At 43.1% G+C, this 7,500-nt stretch overlaps 1 protein-coding gene across 4 annotated transcripts in view; it reads left to right on the forward strand.

Annotated features, from left to right (window-relative positions):
- The window catches only part of LOC135106471 (nuclear hormone receptor FTZ-F1 beta-like), a 186,785-nt gene that overhangs the window by 36,942 nt on the left and 142,343 nt on the right, over positions 1–7,500 (forward strand). The window contains exon 2 of one of the 4 annotated variants that reach the window (XM_064015491.1): positions 309–405. The exons of the other annotated variants lie outside the window; for them this stretch is intronic. The gene's annotated coding sequence lies outside the window, so the exon portion shown is untranslated. The remainder of the gene's footprint in view (positions 1–308; positions 406–7,500) is intronic. 4 annotated transcript variants of the gene reach the window in all.

Consider the following 7,500-nt stretch of genomic DNA (forward strand, 5'->3'; position numbering starts at 1 on the left):
TTCCCTCCTCCCTTGGCCTCGCTGCACAATACTTTCCACTTTCTCTCACCCCTATTCTTTCCACTTCTCTAATGCAAGAGTTAACCAGTATTCTCAATCTTTCATCCCTTTTTTGGTAAACTCTCGAACTCTAAGACACTTATCCTTCAGCTCTGGACAATCCATCTGGCTGTTCTCTTTGGGGACTGGCACCTCAGTGAGTCTTTTTTTTATTTCTTTTTATTGCCCTATGCCAGAGCCCATCTTACATAAAAAAACCAAAATGTATGTTTATAAATTATTATTATTATTTCCTTTATTATTTCCAGGTAAGATGTGCCCTAGTTACCTGTGTGGTGAGAGCCAATCAGAGCGCTCCTCGAGATTCACTTGGCCTCACCTGAATGGTCCCTTGTCGGCTGTACGGTATGTTCTCCTTTACGGGATATCCTTGTTTTCCTCCTCCTCCTCCTCCTCCTCCTCCTCCTCCTCCTCCTCCTCCTCCTCCTCCTCCTCCTCCTCCTCCTCCTCCTCCCTTCCCTCCTCCTCTAATCTCACGTCCTATTCCTTATCTATCCTTTTGGCTTATTTTGTTTTTACTTTTCTTTTCTGTTTTTACGTTATTTCCTCCTCCTCCTCCTCCTCCTCTCTTTGTATTTCTTGTTGACTCATTCTTTGGCGTTACTTTTTCTGTTTCTACGTCTCCTCCTCCTCCTCCTCCTCCTCCTCCTCCTCCTCCTCCTCCTCCTCCTCCTCCTCCTCCTCTTTACGTAAAACCCAGTCAGTCGATCACGTGACGAGGCGGACACGCGACCTGTTCCCGCTCTCTCCCGGCGGCGCGAGGTCAGGGGCGGCGTGGGAGGTCAGGTCACCAGTTCCGTCCGTCCGCCTCCTGCTGCTCATCTCTCTCTCTCTCTCTCTCTCTCTCTCTCTCTCTCTCTCTCTCTCTCTCTCTCTCTCTCTCTCTCTCTCTCTCTCTCTCCTCTCTCTCTCTCTCTCTCTCTCTCTCTCTCTCTCTCTCTCTCTCTCTCTCTCTCTCTCTCTCTCTCTCTCTCTCTCTCTCTCTCTCTCTCTCTCTCTCTCTCTCTCTCTCTCTCTCTCTCTCTCTCTCTCTCTCTCTCTCTCTCTCTCTCTCTCTCTCTCTCTCTCTCTCTCTCTCAAGTTAATAATAATAACGAGAGAGGGAGAGAGAGAGAGAGAGAGAGAGAGAGAGAGAGAGAGAGAGAGAGAGAGAGAGAGAGAGAGAGAGAGAGAGAGAGAGAGAGAGAGAGAGAGAGAGAGAGAGAGAGAGAGAGAGAGAGAGAGAGAGAGAGAGAGAGAGAGAGAGTCACTTCCTCTGGGATCGGGGAGGGGGGAGGCAGGAGGAATATAAGGAGGGGGAGGAAGAATGGGAGGCAGGACGTCCTTGTCTGGCCTTCCTCTGCTTCTCTTGCACCTTAACTCCTCCTCTTCTTCTTCTTCCTCTTCCTCCTCTTCTTCCTCTTTCTCCTCGTCCTTGTTCTTCTCCACGTCCTCATCCTCTTACTCCTTGTCCTTGTCTATCATTGCCTCCTCCTCCTCCTCTTCCTTCTCCTCCTCCTCCTCCTCCTCCTCCTCCTCCTCCTCCTCCTCCTCCTCCTCCTCCTCCTCCTCCTCCTCCTCCTCCTCCTCCTCCTCCTGCCTTTCCTCCTTTCCTTTGTTTCTTAATGTCAAATTGGTCTCGTGGATTACATACACACAAATTTCCTGTTTACAAAATCGAGCAAAATAAGAATGTGTGTGTGTGTGTGTGTGTGTGTGTGTGTGTGTGTGTGTGTGTGTGTGTGTGTGTGTGTGTGTGTGTGTGTGTGTGTGTGTGAGACTGTTTCTATTTGCTGTTTTTATTATGTGTTATTTTGTGTTTTCTTCTTTGTAAATTCACTCCTGTCTTTAAGATTTCTCATTCGCAATTACTAAATCTCTCTCTCTCTCTCTCTCTCTCTCTCTCTCTCTCTCTCTCTCTCTCTCTCTCTCTCTCTCTCTCTCTCTCTCTCTCTCTCTCTCTCTCTCTCTCTCTCTCTAACTGTGTAATATCCCCTCCCCCACTCCCTCTCCCCCTCCCGTTATGAAGGACGAGGGGACCTGAGGGAGCAGGAGTTACTCAGGGAACTTAGTAGACAGCGAAGGGTGCGAGGAGACACAGGGAGAAGGAGAGGGAGAGGTGGGAGAGGAGTGCGTGTGAGTGGGGAACCTCACCCACCTGTCGGCCCTCTAGCGGCGACCCTGAGCGCCTCACACACACACACACACACACACACACACACACACACACACACACACACACACACACTATTAAAGGTGTATTGTTATATTTATATGTACGTTCATTGGTGTCTCGTAAACTGGCCACGTACACACGCACACACAAACGTACATGCATATAAGGGTAAGAATAGTCGACATGTACACACACGTACACACAGCGGTAAGGGCGATATTTGTGACGTGCACACACACACACACACACACACACACACACACACACACACACACACACACACACACACACACACACACACACACACACACACACACACACACACACACACACACACACACACACACACACACACACACACACACACACACACACACACACACACACACATATTTGAACATCACCTCCGTCACGCACATACACAAAAGCCAGTGTAAAGGCAACGTACGTACATACATACATACATACAAACATACACACATACGTACACACATACACACATGAAAGGATAAATACATACTTTGTGTTGAAATAAAACTCACACATGAAGTTAAAATCACCTTGAGAGAGAGAGAGAGAGAGAGAGAGAGAGAGAGAGAGAGAGAGAGAGAGAGAGAGAGAGAGAGAGAGAGAGAGAGAGAGAGGTAAGGGTAGGTGGTGTAAGGAGACCAGCTGGACAAAAAGAAGAAAAGAAAAAGAAAAGAAAAAGAAAAAAAAAGACCAGACGCCTAAGCCAGCTGTCGTCACAAGGTCGTCCTTACCCCCCAACTTCTCTCTCTCTCTCTCTCTCTCTCTCTCTCTCTCTCTCTCTCTCTCTCTCTCTCTGTGGATGGTAAAGGGGAATATTTATAAACTGGAAAAAGATGAAGGAGAGGTAAGAAAGAATTTTTTTCTTATTCCTCTTTTTCTTTGTGTCCTCCTCCTCCTCTTTATTGTTTTCATTTTTTTTTTGTTCCTTCTCCTCGTCCTCCTTTTCTTCTTCGTGTTCTTCCTCTCTCTCCCTCCTGCCCTCCTCCTCCTTCCCCCTCCTCCTGCCCTTCTCCTCCTGCTCCTCCTCCTCCTCCTCCTTCTCCTCCTCCTCTATCACCATCACCACTTCCTCTCATGTTCCTCTTTCCCCCCATGCCTCTTCTTCCTAATCTGTCTCTGGCCTCCTCCACCTCCTCCTCCTCCTCCTCCTTCGTAATGTCCTTGTCATGAAGGCCGCTGCATGAGTGAAAAAAAGGTTATAAACGCACCCACCTCCACCATTTCCATCTCCACCACCACCTCCACCTCCACCTCCACCTCCACCTCCACTTCCACCTCCACCACCTTCACCTCCACCTCCACCTCCACCACTACCACCTGTGTGCACATCCGTACCTCTGTGTACATTAACATAGGCTCGTCATGTGTATCAGCGAGAGAGAGAGAGAGAGAGAGAGAGAGAGAGAGAGAGAGAGAGAGAGAGAGAGAGAGAGAGAGAGAGAGAGAGAGAGAGTGTGTGTGTATGTGTGTGTGTGTGTGTGTGTTTACGCTTATATGGATTCTCTTGTGACTGTTTTCTCGTTTTCTGTTGAGTTTTATTTATTTATTTATTTATTTTTTTTTGATCTGTGGTAAGAATGGGATGTGTTTTGTATTTTTCCGGTTTTATTTGTATTTCATCGTTTTGTTTTTGTTTTGGGGATCTATATTAAAATTATGGTTTATTGTTTTTAGTGATTTTTTTTTTCCTTTTTAAATCTGTGTTGACTGTATTTATTATTTTATTTTATTTTTAGATCTTTGTTAAAATTAGAATCTCATCTTTTTCACCAGTCCTTTTCCTCTGAATTTATAAGATAATCCGGATTAGGTTTTTCCAAATGTATAATTACTTTTCTACGTTTTTTTTATTTATCTTTCAATGGTATGTGAATTTTTCATAACTTTTTCTTTTTCTTTTTCTTTTTAGAGTTCGAATATCTTTTTTAGCATTACTTTTCTTTGAATTTATGGAATAATTCCAGTTAAGTTAATTGCTTTATCTTTTTAATGTTTTTTTTTCTTCTTCTTTATCTTTTGTTATTGTGTGGCATTGTATCATACCTCCCTATATTAACTTTCCATCTAATTAATAATTGAGTGTTTGTTTTGTTTGCGTTGAAAGGACTGACTCCTGACTGTTTCCTGTTTTCTGTTGGTGGAGTGACCTTGCCCTTCTTCCTCACCTGAGTTTTTCGCAAGAGCTGCACGTGTTGGTGTTACAAAAATGTCTGACTTTTTTCCATCACCTCCAAATGCGTCTTGTGAGCAATACATTTTCTTATCACAAAGGGTAACAGTAGATATTTTTTCCCTCTCCTTACAAAACCTTTTTATTAATCTTAAAAGCGTCTGAAGAGTGGATAGTTTTTTTTTTTCCATTTATATAGGGTAGCAGTAAATAATTTTCTCACCTTTCTAAAACCTTGTGATATATGTCTGACTTTCTATTTTTTTTTATTAACATCAAAAGGTTCTCGAGTGTGATGGAATTGTTTTGATTTATATAAGGTAGGATTGCACATTTTTTTATCCGGTGTAAACCTCGTGGTATATACCCAACTCTTTTTTTCAGTAATTTCAAAGGCGCCTCGAGGGATTTACCGTGACTTTCATTTACAAAGGATAACTGTAGATACTTTTTTCCTCACTCTAAAACCTCAGGATGTGTGACGCTGTCCTTTTGTTTTTATCCCGTTGGTATTATTTTGTTTAATTTTTGTTGGGGCAGTGAGGAGGAAGGAGAGAAATAGATCAAGATGTCACTCTCATTCCCACAGTCCCTAACCTTCCATTTTATAGTAAGTGTTCTGATCTGCCTTTGCTTAAATTTTTGACTGGGAAAGATGAGAAATGGAGAGGAGGGACAGGAATAGATTAACATGTCACTTTCATTCTCACTGTTTCTCTCTTTCCATTCCAAGTGTTATTGTCTGTTTTTTCTTAATTTTTGACTAGGGAATTGAGGAGGAGGGAGGGACAGAAGTAGATCAATGTGTCACTGTCATTCCCACTGTATTTCTCACCTTCCCTTCAATCTTTATCTGCTTTGATATAGGAGGGAGATTTTCTGTAGGTTAGACACTTTCAGTACACTTGCTAGACTTGCCTTTGGAATGTTCTCTTTAGGCACTGACACCTTGAATGAACTTTTTTTTTTCCACCAGTTTTGTTGCCCTTTACCAGATCCCCTTCTAACATTAAAAAAAAGCTAAAAATTACGAGAAAAACACTAAATGCAATGAAAATTAAACGGTGAAAGAGACTGTACCGTTTACCGAGACTGTACCGTAACCTTCAGGAAACTCTATGGATTATATTCAATACCTTATGGATGGAATTGTGTGAGAGAGTTCAGAATCTATTAAGAGGGATCAGGGAGGTACATTTAGGATTCTCAGGGGGATTTCAAGAGATTAGTTGGTGCCGAGGGGATATGTGGGAATATGAGGGACGTGCGAGAGGTGTGGTGAGTCTTCTAAGGGGCTCGTGGGAGTTGTTAGATGTGTTTTTGCAGGTGAAGGAGAGGTTTGTTTTCTCCTGGGTGGGATTAACTTGTGTCATTATCGTGAGTTTTGTTTTTCGTTGTTTTTTTTTGTTTTGTTTGTTTGTTTGGTTGGTTGGTTTGTTGTTGTTGTTATTGTTGTTGTTGTTGTTATTGTTGTTGTTGTTGTCGTTGTTGTTCTTGATCATCCTTTTCTTGTTCTTGTTCATATTCTTCTTGCTCTCGTTGTTGTTGTTGTTGTTGTTATTGAGGTACCACCACCATCACCACCACCACCACCACCACCACCACCACCACCACCACCACCAATGAACACACGTATCATAATTTATCTTTCATTATTCCCAGTCACACTCCTATACCCCTTTTGTCTCTCCTTTTTTTTTTTCTTTTTGCATACTGTTTTTTCCGCACTGTTAATTCCATCACTTAATTTGACTTCCTCCAACCACTTAATTGCATTTTCATGACTTGTTTACGTCACTCATGGTCAGGGTGGGCGTGGTCGTAGGGCGTGGGCGGGCGGTGATAATGATAAGTGGAGGGAGGCTGGGTGAGAGTGAGTGGTGGGGGGGTTGTCCTTGCCGCTAAGCCTCTCAAACGATCTAATTAGCGTGCAAGGAAAGCAATTGAGTAACAGTGAAGAAGCGGATGTGATTAAGGAGAGAGAGAGAGAGAGACGAGGGTGTGAAGTGTGAGGGATGAGGTGCAAGTGTGTGTGTGTGTGTGTGTGTGTGTGTGTGTGTGTGTGTGTGTGTGTGTGTGTGTGTGTGTGTGTGTTAAGTGCTTTTAGTGTACATTCGTCTGCAATATATCTCCTTGTTTTTTTCTTCCTCCTTTTCCTCGTCCTCATCTTCCTCATCTTCGTGTCCACTTCTCTTGTTTGTTCTTCCTTCCTGTTCTCTTGTGTTACTCCTCTTTTCTTTTTCTTCTTCTTCCTCCTCCTCCTCTTCCTCCTCTGGCAATCTCGCTATTACCTTTTACCTTATACCTCTTTTCTTCTCTTCTTTTTTCCTTCTCCTCCTCCTCCTCCTCCTCTTCCTCCTCCTCCTCCTCCTCCTCCTCCTCCTCCTCCTCCTCCTCCTCCTCCTCCTCCTCCTCCTCCTCCTCCTCCTCTCCTTAACGGGAAATGGCTTTGTTTCTGCTGTTTGTTGCCTTTTTTTTGTTTGTTTGTTAGTTGATTGCTCGTGTCATGGAGATTTTATTTCTTAATTTACTGTATTTTATTAAGTGTCAGTGATGGTTGGTAAGTGGCCTTGATTTTAATGAGGTGGTAGTAGGAGTAATAGTAGTAGTAGTAGTAGTAGTAGTAGTAGTAATGATGATGATGATCACAAAAATATCACTCGAAGTCAGTGTTTTCCAGAGCCAGCAGCTAAAATGGTATGGTGAAAAAAAATTACCATAAAAGAAAGAAAGAAAGAAAGAGCAATAACATCTACACCAATACATTTCTCACTTCACATCAAAATCTCTATTCTGGACGTGCATTTCCTCAACATTCTCTGCTACCAGTGCCAGCTCGGGTGATATTCCTGACGTGGGGGGAATATCACTTGAAGGCCTTATTGACACACACAGGGAAAGCCTCTCCTTCACCTGCATGAATAGAGGTGAACTGCAAGATAAATAAACCTTGACTGAACTGAATGAAGAAGAAAGTAAGAGAAACAAATAACTGGCAACTGTTATATTTATTAATGCATATATCATAATGGATTTGGGAGTTGGTTATTAGAAAAGATGAATAGAGGTGAACTGCAAGATAAAC

This window comes from Scylla paramamosain, chromosome 13 (genome assembly GCF_035594125.1).
Source record: "Scylla paramamosain isolate STU-SP2022 chromosome 13, ASM3559412v1, whole genome shotgun sequence".
Classification (NCBI taxonomy): Eukaryota; Metazoa; Arthropoda; class Malacostraca; order Decapoda; family Portunidae; genus Scylla; species Scylla paramamosain.